Below are 14,528 nucleotides of genomic sequence, written 5' to 3' on the forward strand. Positions count from 1 at the left end.
CACTATTAATTAATTATATCCAGATCTAATTAGTTATATATTATTAATTGATTAAATAATTATATTATTGGAAATTGTGAGATATGTACTCGAAATTCTTTTGTAACAAACCTATATTGCCGAAAGTTCGTGTTGGAAAAAAATGGTTCAATCTATCACGCTCTGGTCTAATGGAGGTGAATGATGCACCACACTCTGGCATGCCTGTCTTAAAGAATATGGATTATATCATTAGAAATATCGATAGATCGTCATGTTTTTATTTATAGCTTCGTCCAGAAGCTGAACATCGATCATAAAATCGTTTTGAAATATTCACTGATTACTTGATCAAAGAAGAGCTCGATGTTTTGGTGCTACACGTTCTGGCGCAAAAAAAAAAACTTAATGCACCGAATTTCCATTTGCGAATCACTGCTGCATTCCTAAAAATCCACAAATTTCTGAAGCGGACTAAAAATTAAAAAAATTATTAATTATTAATATTATAATGTCAACAGAGATTCCTCTCCCCTGAAATCTTTTGTACTCATAATAATAATAAAGTTTATTCATTATTCAATATAGTTACATCTATAAACATGATTACCACGGAGGTACTAATTTATTCCAAAAAAAATTACCTGTACGTTGTAACACCCTGTAAGTTGTTGCTGGTATGTAGAAAATTTGTCGATATTGGTATTTTAACGAGTTGTCATTAGATGCTGGTTTGTTAACATTTTCATTAGTTGTTTTTTTTCAACATTGTTATTTTTCAGGTCATACTTGTGAGTTATGTGGTCGAGGGTACAAACTTAGAACATCTCTTTATAGGCATACTAAATACGAATGTTCCAAAAAGCCGAAATTCAAATGTCCTAATTGTGATTATAAAACGAAACTGAAATATAATTTATCAAAGCATATATCTAATCGTGACCCGAATTCATCAGATTATTACAAATGCTCTGCTTGCAATTGCTGCTTTTGTTTTAAGAGGAATCTAGACGCTCATCATTTTAAAAACGAATGTGATGGGAAATTGGACGAAACAACTCACTCCACGAAATAAAGATAATTCTCAAGTGACGTCGTGACACAAATTGTATAAATCAGGATTTGACTACTAAATGTGAAAAATGTTGATTATCGTTGAATAAAATATCATATTCCTGAGATGAATATTCATTTACTAATAATAAATTATATCCAGAACTTATTAATTATATATTATCAATTGATTAAATAATTATATCATTGGAAATTATGGGATAAGTACTTGAAATTCTTTTGTTACAAGCCTATATTGCCGAAAGTTCGTGTTGGACAAAAATGGTTCGATCTATCACGCTCTGGTGTAATGGAGGTGAATGATGCACCACACTCTGGCATGCCTGTTGTCCAGAATATCGATTATATCATGAGATAGATCGTCATGTTACTATTTGTAGCCCCATCGCCCAGAAGCTGAACATCGATCATAAAACCGTTTTGAAATATTCACAGATTGCTTGATCAAAAAAAATGCTCGATGTTTTGGTGTTACACGTTCTGGCGCAAAAAAAAACTTTTTGCACCGAATTTCCATTTGCGAATCACTGCTGCATTCCTAAAAATCCACAAATTTCCGAAGAGGACTAGAAATTATCCTAAACATGTAATATATCTAAATGGACCAAAAATGATTAATTATTAATATTATAATGTCAACAGGGATTGGGAAATCCTCTCCCCTGAAAACTTTTGTACTCATAATAATAATAAAGCTTATTCATGATTCAATAAAGTTACATCTATAAACATGATTACCACAGAGGTACTAATTTATTTCCAAAAAAAATACCTGTACGTGGTAACACCCTGTAAGTTGTTACTGGTATGATGAAGTTTTGTCGATATTGGTATTTTAACGTGTTATCATTACTGGTTTGTTAAAATTTCCATTAGTTGGTTTTTTTTCAACCATGTTATTTTTCAGGTCATACTTGTGAATTATGTGGTCGAGGGTACAAACTTAGAACATCTCTTTTGAGGCATATTAAATATGAGTGTTCCAAAAAGCCGAAATTCAAATGTCCTAATTGTGATTTCAAAACGAAACAGAGATGTATTTTAAATAAGCATATTTCTAAACGAGCGCTGAATTCATCAGATTATTACAAATGCACTGCTTGCGATCGATGCTTTTGTTTTAAGAGGAATCTAGACGCTCATCATTTTAAAAACGAATGTGATGAGAAATTGAACGAAACGACTCACTCAACGAAATAAATATAATTCTCAAGTGACGTCGTTATACAAATTGTATAAATTAAGATTTGACTACTAAATGTGAAAAATGTTTATTCTCGTTAAATAAAATATCATATTCCTAAGATTGATATTCATTTACTAATAATTAATTGTATCCAGAACTAATTAATTAAATATTATTAATTGATCAAATAAATATATCATTGGAAATTATGGGATAAGTACTTGAAATTCTTTTGTAGCAAGCCTTTATTGCCGAAAGTTCGTGTTGGACAAAAATGTTTCATTCTATCACGTTCTGGTGTAGTGGAGGTGAATGATGCACCATACTCTGGCATGCCTGTCTTAAAGAGAATCGATTATATCATGAGAAATATCGATAGATCGTCATGTTTTTATTTATAGCTTCGTCCAGAAGCCGAACATCGATCATAAAATCGTTTTGAAATATTCACTGATTACTTGATCAAAGAAGAGCTCGATGTTTCGGTGCAACACGTTCCGGTGCAAAAAAAAAATTAATGCACCGAATTTCCATTTGCGAATCACTGTTGCATTCCTACAAATCCACAAATTTCTGAAGCGGACTAATAATTTAAAAAAATATTAATTATAAATATTATAATGTCAACAGAGATTCCTCTCCCCTGAAATCTTTTGTACTCATAATAATAATAAAGTTTATTCATGATTCAATTTAGTCACATCTATAAACATGATTACCACGGAGGTACTAATTTATTTCCAAAAAAAATTATCTGTACGTGGTAACACCCTGTAAGTTGTTTTTGGTATGTTGAAGTTTTGTCGATATTGGTATTTTAACGTGTTGTCATTACTGGTATTAACATTTTCATAAGTCGTTTTTTTCAACATTGTTATTTTTCAGGTCATACTTGTGAGTTATGTGGTCGAGGGTACAAAAATAGAAGTTCTCTTCATAGGCATACTAAATATGAGTGTTCCAAAAAGCCGACATTCAAATGTCCTTATTGTGATTATAAAACGAAACTGAAATATACTTTATCACAGCATATATCTTATCGTGACCCGAATTCTTCAGATTATTACAAATGCAATGCTTGCAATCGCTGCTTTTGTTTTAAGAGGAACCTAACCGATCATCATGAGATCAACGAATGTGATGGGAAATTGAACAAAACGACTTACTCAACGAAATGAAGATAATTCTCAAGTGACGTCGTTATACAAATTGTATAAATTAAGATTTGACTACTAAATGTGAAAAATGTTTATTCTCGTTAAATAAAATATCATATTCCTAAGATGAATATTCATTCACTAATAATTAATTATATCCAGAACTAATTAATTATATATTATTAATTGATTAAATGAATATATCATTGGAAATAATGGGATAAGTACTTGAAATTCTTTTGTAGCAAGCCTTTATTGCCGAAAGTTCGTGTTGGACAAAAATGGTTCAATCTATTACGCTCTGTTGTAGTGGAGGTGAATGATGCACCATACACTGGCATGCCTGTCGTAAAGAATATCGATTATATCATGAGAAATATCTATAGATCGTCATGTTTCTATTTGTAGCTTCGTCCAGAAGCTGAACATCGATCATAAAACCGTTTTGAAATATTCACTGATTGCTTGATCAAAAGAAAGCTCGATGTTTTGGTGCTACACGTTCTGGCGCAAAAAAAAACTTAATGCACCAAATTTCCATTTGAGAATCACTGCTGCATTCCTATAAATCCACATATTTCTGAAGCGGACTTAAAATTAAAAAAATTTTTAATTATTAATATTATAATATATATATAATATTTTTTATATATAATATTTTATCGCGTACAGGCTCTAAAGCCTCTGCGATTAATGTTTATGATAAAATAAACTACATTATTATTATTATTATTATTATGTCAACAGAGATTCCTCTCCCCTGAAATCTTTTGTACTAATAATAATTATAAAGTTTATTCATGATTCAATATAGTTACATCTATAAACATGATTACCACGAAGGTACTAATTTATTTCCAAAAAAATTACCTTTACGTGGTAACACCCTGTAAGTTCTTACTGGTATCTTGAAGTTTTTTCGATATTGGTATTTTAACGTGTTGTCATTACTGGCTTGTTAACATTTTCATTAGTTGGTTTTTTTTTCAACCATGTTATTTTTCAGGGCATACTTGTGAGTTATGTGGTCGAGGGTACACATTTAGATCATCTCTTTTGAGGCATATTAAATATGAGTGTTCCAAAAAGCCGGCATTCAAATGTCCTAATTGTGATTATAAAACGAAACTGAAATGTAATTTATATAAGCATATTTCTAAACGAGCGTTGAATTCATCAGATCATTACGAGTACAAATGCCATGCTTGCAATCGCTGGTTTTGTTTTAAAAGGAACCTAGCGGCTCATCATTATAAAAACGAATGTGATAAGAAATTGGACGAAAGGACTTACTCAACGAAATGAAGATAATTATCAACTGACGTTGCTATACATATTGTATAAATTAAGATTTGACTACTAAATCTGAAAAATATTTATTCTCGTTAAAATATCATGTTCCTAAAATGAATATTAATTCACTTATAATTAATTATATCCATATCTAATTAATTATATATCATTAATTGATTAAATAATTATATCATTGGAAATTATGCGATAAGTACTCGAAATTCTTTTGTAGCAAGTCTTTATTGCCGAAAGTTCGTGTTGGACAAAAATGGTTCAATCTATTACGCTCTGTTGTAGTGGAGGTGAATGCTGCACTATACACTGGCATGCCTGTTGTCCAGAATATCGATTATATTATGAGAAATATCGATAGATCGTCATGTTACTATTTGTAGCACCATCGCCCAGAAGCTGAACATCGATCATAAAACCGTTTTGAAATATTCACAGATTGCTTGATCAAAAAACAGCTCGATGTTTTGGTGTTACACATTCTGGCGCAAAAAAAAAACTTTTTGCACCGAATTTCCATTTGCGAATCACTGCTGCATTCCTAAAAATCCACAAATTTCCGAAGAGGACTAGAAATTATCCTAAACATGTAATATATCTAAATGGACCAAAAATGATTAATTATTAATATTATAATGTCAACAGTGATTGGGAAATCCTCTCCCCTGAAAACTTTTGTACTCATAATAATAATAAAGCTTATTCATGATTCAATAAAGTTACATCTATAAACATGATTACCACAGAGGTACTAATTTATTTCCAAAAAAATACCTGTACGTGGTAACACCCTGTAAGTTGTTACTGGTATGTTGAAGTTTTGTCGATATTGGTATTTTAACGTGTTATCATTACTGGTTTGTTAAAATTTCCATTAGTTGGTTTTTTTTCAACCATGTTATTTTTCAGGTCATACTTGTGAATTATGTGGTCGAGGGTACAAACTTAGAATATCTCTTTTGAGGCATATTAAATATGAGTGTTCCAAAAAGCCGAAATTCAAATGTCCTAATTGTGATTTCAAAACGAAACAGAGATGTATTTTAAATAAGCATATTTCTAAACGAGCGCTGAATTCATCAGATTATTACAAATGCACTGCTTGCAATCGATGCTTTTGTTTTAAGAGGAATCTAGACGCTCATCATTTTAAAATCGAATGTGATGAGAAATTGAACGAAACGACTCACTCAACGAAATAAAGATAATTCTCAAGTGACGTCGTTATACAAATTGTATAAATTAAGATTTGACTACTAAATGTGAAAAATGTTTATTCTCGTTAAATAAAATATCATATTCCTAAGATTAATATTCATTTACTAATAATTAATTGTATCCAGAACTAATTAATTATAGATTATTAATTGATCAAATAAATATATCATTGGAAATTATGGGATAAGTACTTGAAATTCTTTTGTAGCAAGCCTTTATTGCCGAAAGTTCGTGTTGGACAAAAATGGTTCAATCTATCACGCTCTGGTGTAGTGGAGGTGAATGCTGCACCACCATCTGGCATGCCTGTCGTAAAGAATATCGATTATATCATTAGAAATATCGATAGATCGTGATGTTTGTCTATTCGTCCAAAAAAACCCTATTTTCCGGACTTGTTACGTAAATTACTATTACGTGGTAACACCCTGTAAGTTGTTACTGGTATCTCGAAGTTTTTTCGATATTGGTATTTTAACGTGTTGTCATTACTGGTTTGTTAATATTTTCATTAGTTGGTTTTTTTTCAACCATGTTATTTTTCAGGGCATACTTGTGAGTTATGTGGTCGAGGGTACACACTTAGATCATCTCTTTTGAGGCATATTAAATATGAGTGTTCCAAAAAGCCGGCATTCAAATGTCCTAATTGTGATTATAAAACGAAACTGAAATGTAATTTATATAAGCATATTTCTAAACGAGCGTTGAATTCATCAGATCATTACGAGTACAAATGCCATGCTTGCAATCGCTGCTTCTGTTTTAAAAGGAACCTAGCCGCTCATCATTATAAAAACGAATGTGATAAGATATTGAACGAAAGGACTTACTCAACGAAATGAAGATGATTATGAACTGACGTTGCTATACACATTGTATAAATTAAGATTTGACTACTAAATCTGAAAAACGTTTATTCTCGTTAAATAAAATATCATGTTCCTAAAATGAATATCAATCCACTTATAATTAATTATATCCAGATCTGATTAATTATATATTATTAATTAATTGAATAATTATATCATTGGAAATTATGCGATAAGTACTTGAAATTCTTTTGTAGCAAGCCTTTATTGCCGAAAGTTCGTGTTGGACAAAAATGGTTCAATCTATTACGCTCTGTTGTAGTGGAGGTGAATGCTGCACCATACACTGGCATGCCTGTTGTCCAGAATATCGATTATATTATGAGAAATATCCATAGATTGTCATGTTTCTATTTGTAGCATCGTCCAGAAGCTGAACATCGATCATAAAAACGTTTTGAAATATTCACAGATTGCTTGATCAAAAAAAAGCTCGATGTTTTGGTGCTACACGTTCTGGCGCAAAAAAATACTTAATGCACCGAATTTCCATTTGCGAATCACTGCTGCATACCTAACAATCCACTTTCTGAAGCGGACTAGAAATTGTCCTATACATGTTGTATATCTAAATGGACCAAAAATGATTAATTATTTATTATAATGTCAACAGAGATTGGGGATTCCTTTCCCCTGAAATATTTTGTACTCATAATAATAATAAAGTTTATTCATGATTCAATAAAGTTACATCTATAAACATGATTACCACAGAGGTACTAATTTATTTCCTAAAAAAATGACCTGTACGTGGTAATACCCTGTAAATCGTTACTGGTATGTTAAAGTATTGTCGATGTTGGTATTTTAACGTGTTGTCATTACTGGTTTGTAAACTTTTTCATTATTGGTTTTTTTTTCAACATTGTTATTTTTCAGGTCATACTTGTGAGTTATGTGGTCGAGGGTACAAAAATAGAAGTTCTCTTTATAGGCATATTAAATATGAGTGTTCCAAAAAGCCGACATTCAAATGTCCTAATTGTGATTATAAAACGAAACTGAAATATATTTTATCAAAGCATATATCTAATCGTGATCCGAATTCTTCAGATTATTACAAATGCGATTCTTGCAAACGCCGCTTTTGTTTCAAGAGGAACCTAGCCGATCATCATTATAAAAACGAATGTGATGAGAAATTGAACAAAACGACTTACTCAACGAAATGAAGATAATTCTCAAGTGACGTCGTTATACAAATTGTATAAATCAAGATTTGACTACTGAATGTGAAAAATGTTTATTCTCGTTAAATAAAATATCATATTCCTAAGATGAATATTCATTTACTAATACTTAATTATATCCAGAACTAATTAATTATTTATTATTAATTGATCAAATGAATATATCATTGGAAATTATGGGATAAGTACTTGAAATTCTTTTGTAGCAAGCATTTATTGCCGAAAGTTCGTGTTGGACAAAAATGTTTCATTCTATCACGTTCTGGTGTAGTGGAGGTGAATGATGTACCATACTCTGGCATGCCTGTCGTAAAGAGAATCGATTATATCATGAGAAATATCGATAGATCGTCATGTTTTTATTTATAGCTTCGTCCAGAAGCTGAACATCGATCATAAAATCGTTTTGAAATATTCACTGATTACTTGATCAAAGAAGAGCTCGATGTTTTGGTGCAACACGTTCCGGCGCAAAAAAAAAATTAATGCACCAAATTTCCATTTGGGAATCACTGCTGCATTCCTAAAAATCCACAAATTTCTGAAGCGGACTAAAAATTAAAAAAAATATTAATTATAAACATTATAATGTCAACAGAGATTCCTCTCCCCTGAAATCTTTTGTACTCATAATAATAATAAAGTTTATTCATGATTCAATATAGTTACATCTATAAACATGATTACCACAGAGGTACTAATTTATTTCCAAAAAATTATCTGTACGTGGTAACACCCTGTAAGTTGTTTTTGGTATGTTGAAGTTTTGTCGATATTGGTATTTTAACGTGTTGTCATTACTGGTTTATTAACATTTTCATACGTCGTTTTTTTCAACATTGTTATTTTTCAGGTCATACCTGTAAGTTATGTGGTCGAGGGTACAAAAATAGAAGTTCTCTTTATAGGCATACTAAGTATGAGTGTTCCAAAAAGCCGACATTCAAATGTCCTAATTGTGATTATATAACGAAACTGAAATTTAATTTATCACAGCATATATCTAGTCGTGGCCCGAAATCTTCAGATTATTACAAATGCTCTGCTTGCAATCGCTGCTTTTGTTTTAAGAGGAATCTAACCCATCATCATGAGATCAACGAATGTGATGGGAAATTGGACGAAAGGACTTACTCAACGAAATAAAGATAATTCTCAAGTGACGTCGTTATACAAATTGTATAAATTAAGATTTGACTACTAAATGTGAAAAATGTTTATTCTCGTTAAATAAAATATCATATTCCTAAGATTAATATTCATTTACTAATAATTAATTGTATCCAGAACTAATTAATTATATATTATTAATTGATCAAATAAATATATCATTGGAAATTATGGGATAAGTACTTGAAATTCTTTTGTAACCAGCCTATATTGCCGAAAGTTCGTGTTGGACAAAAATGGTTCAATCTATCACGCTCTGGTGTAGTGGAGGTGAATGATGCACCACACTCTGGCATGCCTGTCTTAAAGAATATCGATTATATCATGAGAAATATCGATAGATCGTGATGTTTCTATTTGTAGCTTCGTCCAGAAGCTGAACATCGATCATAAAACCGTTTCAAAATATTCACTGATTGCTTGATCAAATAAAAGCTCGATGTTTTGGTGCTACACGTTCTGGCGCAAAAAAAAAAAACTTAATGCACCGAATTTCCATTTGAGAATCACTGCTGCATTCCCAAAAATCCACAAATTTCTGAAGCGGACTTAAAATTAAAAAAATTATTAATTATTAATATTATAATATATATATAATATTTATAATATTTTTTATATATAATATTTTATCGCGTACAGGCTCTGAAGCCTCTGCGATTAATGTTTATGATAAAATAAACTACATTATTATTATTATTATTATGTCAACAGAGATTCCTCTCCCCTGAAATCTTTTGTACTAATAATAATTTTAAAGTTTATTCATGATTCAATATAGTTACATCTATAAACATGATTACCACGAAGGTACTAATTTATTTCCAAAAAAATTACCTTTACGTGGTAACACCCTGTAAGTTCTTACTGGTATCTTGAAGTTTTTTCGATATTGGTATTTTAACGTGTTGTCATTACTGGTTTGTTAATATTTTCATTAGTTGGTTTTTTTTTCAACCATGTTATTTTTCAGGGCATACTTGTGAGTTATGTGGTCGAGGGTACACACTTAGATCATCTCTTTTGAGGCATATTAAATATGAGTGTTCCAAAAAGCCGGCATTCAAATGTCCTAATTGTGATTATAAAACGAAACTGAAATGTAATTTATATAAGCATATTTCTAAACGAGCGTTGAATTCATCAGATCATTACGAGTTCAAATGCCATGCTTGCAATCGCTGGTTTTGTTTTAAAAGGAATCTAGACGCTCATCATTTTAAAAACGAATGTGATAAGAAATTGGACGAAAGGACTCACTCAACGAATTGAAGATAATTATCAACTGACGTTGCTATACATATTGTATAAATTAAGATTTGACTACTAAATCTGAAAAATGTTTATTCTCGTTAAATAAAATATCATGTTCCTAAAATGAATATCAATTCACTTATAATTAATTATATCCATATCTAATTAATTATATATCATTAATTGATTAAATAATTATATCATTGGAAATTATGCGATAAGTACTTGAAATTCTTTTGTAGCAAGCCTTTATTGCCGAAAGTTCGTGTTGGTTCAATCTATCACGCTCTGGTGTAATGGAGGTGAATGATGCAGCACACTCTGGCATGCCTGTCGTCAAGAATATCGATTATATCATGAGAAATATCGATAGATCGTCATGTTTCTATTTGAAGCATCGTCCAGAAGCTGAACATCGATCATAAAACCGTTTTGAAATATTCACAGATTGCTTGATCAAAAAAAAGCTCGATGTTTTGGTGCTACACGTTCTGGCGCAAAAAAATACTTAAAGCACAGAATTTCCATTTGCGAATCACTGCTGCATACCTAACAATCCACAAATTTTTGAAGCGGACTAGAAATTGTCCTATACATGTTCTATATTTAAAGGGACCAAATATGATTAATTATTAATATTATAATGTCTACAGAGATTGGGGATTCCTCTCCTCTGAAAACTTTTGTACTCATAATGATAATAAAGTTTATTCATGATTCAATATAGTTACATCTATAAACATGATTACCACAGAGGTACTAATTTATTTCCTAAAAAAATGACCTGTACGTGGTAATACCCTGTAAATCGTTACTGGTATGTTAAAGTATTGTCGATGTTGGTATTTTAACGTGTTGTCATTACTGGTTTGTTAACATTTTCATTATTGGTTTTTTTTTCAACATTGTTATTTTTCAGGTCATACTTGTGAGTTATGTGGTCGAGGGTACAAGAATAGAAGTTCCCTTTATAGGCATATTAAATATGAGTGTTCCAAAAAGCCGACATTCAAATGTCCTAATTGTGATTATAAAACGAAACTGAAATATATTTTATCGAATCATATATCTAATCGTGATCCGAATTCTTCAGATTATTACAAATGCGATTTTTGCAATCGCCGCTTTTGTTTCAAGAGGAACCTAGCCGATCATTATAATAAATACAAATGTGATGAGAAATTGAACAAAACGACTTAATCAACGAAATGAAGATAATTCTCAAGTGACGTCGTTATACAAATTGTATAAATTAAGATTTGACTACTAAATGTGAAAAATGTTTATTCTCGTTAAATAAAATATCATATTCTTAAGATGAATATTCATTTACTAATACTTAATTATATCCAGAACTAATTAATTATTTATTATTAATTGATTAAATGAATATATCATTGGAAATTATGGGATAAGTACTTGAAATTCTTTTGTTACAAGCCTTTATTGCCGAAAGTTCGTGTTGGACAAAAATGGTTCAATCTATCACGCTCTGGTGTAATGGAGGTGAATGATGCACCACACTCTGGCATGCCTGTTGTCCAGAATATCGATTATATCATGAGAAATATCGATAGATCGTCATGTTACTATTTGTAGCACCATCGCCCAGAAGCTGAACATCGATCATAAAACCGTTTTGAAATATTCACAGATTGATTGTTCGAAAAAAAGCTCGATGTTTTGGTGCTGCACGTTCTGGCGCAAAAAAAAAAACTTAATGCACCGAATTTCCATCCCTGCTGCAAACCTAACAATCTACTTTCTGAAGCGGACTAGAAATTGTCCTATACATGTTGTATATCTGAATGGACCAAAAATGATTAATTATTAATATTATAATGTCAACAGAGATTGGGAATTCCTCTCCCCTGAAAACTTTTGTACTCATAATAATAATAATAAAGTTTATTCATGATTCAATATAGTTACATCTATAAACATGATTACCACAGAGGTACTACTTCATTTCCAAATAAATGACCTGTACGTGGTAAAACCCTGTAAGTCGTTACTGGTATGTTAAAGTATTATCGATGTTGGTATTTTGACGTGTTGTCATTACTGGTGTGTTAACATTTTCCTTATTGGTTTTTTTTTCAACCATGTTATTTTTCAGAACATACTTGTGAGTTATGTGGTCGAGGGTACACACATAGAAGATCTCTTCAAAGGCATACTAAATATGAGTGTTCCAAAAAGCCGAAATTCAAATGTCCTAATTGTGATTATAAAACGAAACTGAAATATAATTTATCACAGCATATATCTTATCGTGACCCGAATTCTTCAGATTATTACAAATGCTCTGCTTGCAATAGCTGCTTTTGTTTCAAGAGGAACCTAGCCGATCATCATTATAAAAACGAATGTGATGGGAAATTGGACGAAAGGACCTACTCAACGAAATGAAGATAATTCTCAAGTGACGTCGTTATACAAATTGTATAAATTAAGATTTGACTACTAAATCTGAAAAATGTTTATTCTCGTTAAATAAAATATCATATTCCTAAGATGAATAGTATCCATTTACTAATAACTAATTATATCCAGAACTAATTAATTATGTATTATTAATTCATTAAATGCATATATCATTGGAAATTATGGTAAAAGTACTTGAAATTTTTTTATTGCAAGCCTTTATTGCCGAAAGTTCGTGTTGGACAAAAATGGTTCGATCTATGAGGCTCTGGTGTAGTGGAGGTGAATGATTCACCTTAATCTGGCATGCCCGTCATTAAGAATATCGATTATATCATGAGAAATATCGATCGATCATCATGTTACTATTTGTAGCATCGCCCAGAATCATAAAACCGTTTTGAAATATTCACTGATTGCTCGATCAAAAAAGAACTCGATGTTTTGGTGCCACACGTTCTGGCGCAAAAAACAAACTTAATGCACCGAATTTCCATTTGCGAATCACTGCTGCATACCTAACAATCTACTTTCTGAAGCGGACTAGAAATTGTCCTATACATGTTATATATCTAAATGGACCAAAAATGATTAATTATTAATATTATAATGTCGACAGAGATTGGGGATTCCTCTCCCCTGAAAACTTTTGTACTCATAATAATAATAAAGTTTATTCATCATTCAATATAGTTACATCTATAAACATGATTACCACGGAGGTATTAATTTATTTCCAAAAAAATTACCTGTACGTTGTAACACCCTGTAAGTTGTTACTGGTATGTTGAAGTTTTGTCGATATTGGTATTTTAACGTGTTATCATTACTGGTTTGTTAATATTTCCATTAGTTGTTTTTTTTTTTTCAACCATGTTATTTTGCAGGGCATACTTGTGAGTTATGTGGTCGAGGGTACAAAAATAGAAGTTCTCTTTATAGGCATACTAAATATGAGTGTTCCAAAAAGCCGGCATTCAAATGTCCTAATTGTGATTTCAAAACAAAACATAGATGTCATTTATATCAGCATATTTCTAAACGAGCGTTGAATTCATCAGATTATTACAAATGCGTTGCCTGCAATCGCTGCTTTTGTTTTAAGAGGAACCTAGCCGATCATCATAATAAAAACGAATGTGATAGGAAATTGGACGAAAGGACTTACTCAACGAAATAAAGATAATTCTCAACTGACGTTGCTATAGACATTGTATAAATTAAGATTTGACTACTAAATCTGAAAAATGTTTATTCTCGTTAAATAAAATATCATATTCCTAAGATGAATAGTATATATTTACTAATAACTAATTATATCCAGATCTAAATAATTATATATTAATAATTGATTAAATAATTATATCATTGGAAATTATGCGATAAGTACTTGAAATTCTTTTGTAGCAAGCCTTTATTGCCGAAAGTTCGTGTTGGACAAAAATGGTTCAATCTATTACGCTCTGTTATAGTGGAGGTGAATGATGCACCATACACTGGCATGCCTGTTGTCCAGAATATCGATTATATTATGAGAAATATCGATAGATCGTCATGTTTCTATTTGTAGCATCGTCCAGAAGCTGAATATCGATCATAAAACCGTTTTGAAATATTCACAGATTGCTTGATCAAAAAAAAGCTAGATGGCGCAAAAAAAAACTGCACCGAATTTCCATTTGAGAATCACTGCTGCATT

General features: G+C 31.1%; 1 protein-coding gene across 2 annotated transcripts in view; it reads left to right on the forward strand.

The window, feature by feature from the left end:
- LOC123672478 (longitudinals lacking protein, isoforms H/M/V-like) overlaps window positions 1-14,528 on the forward strand; it is a 360,352-nt gene that overhangs the window by 266,198 nt on the left and 79,626 nt on the right. The gene's annotated exons all lie outside the window — the stretch shown is intronic.

Source organism: Harmonia axyridis, chromosome 2 (assembly GCF_914767665.1).
Source record: "Harmonia axyridis chromosome 2, icHarAxyr1.1, whole genome shotgun sequence".
Taxonomy (NCBI): Eukaryota; Metazoa; Arthropoda; class Insecta; order Coleoptera; family Coccinellidae; genus Harmonia; species Harmonia axyridis.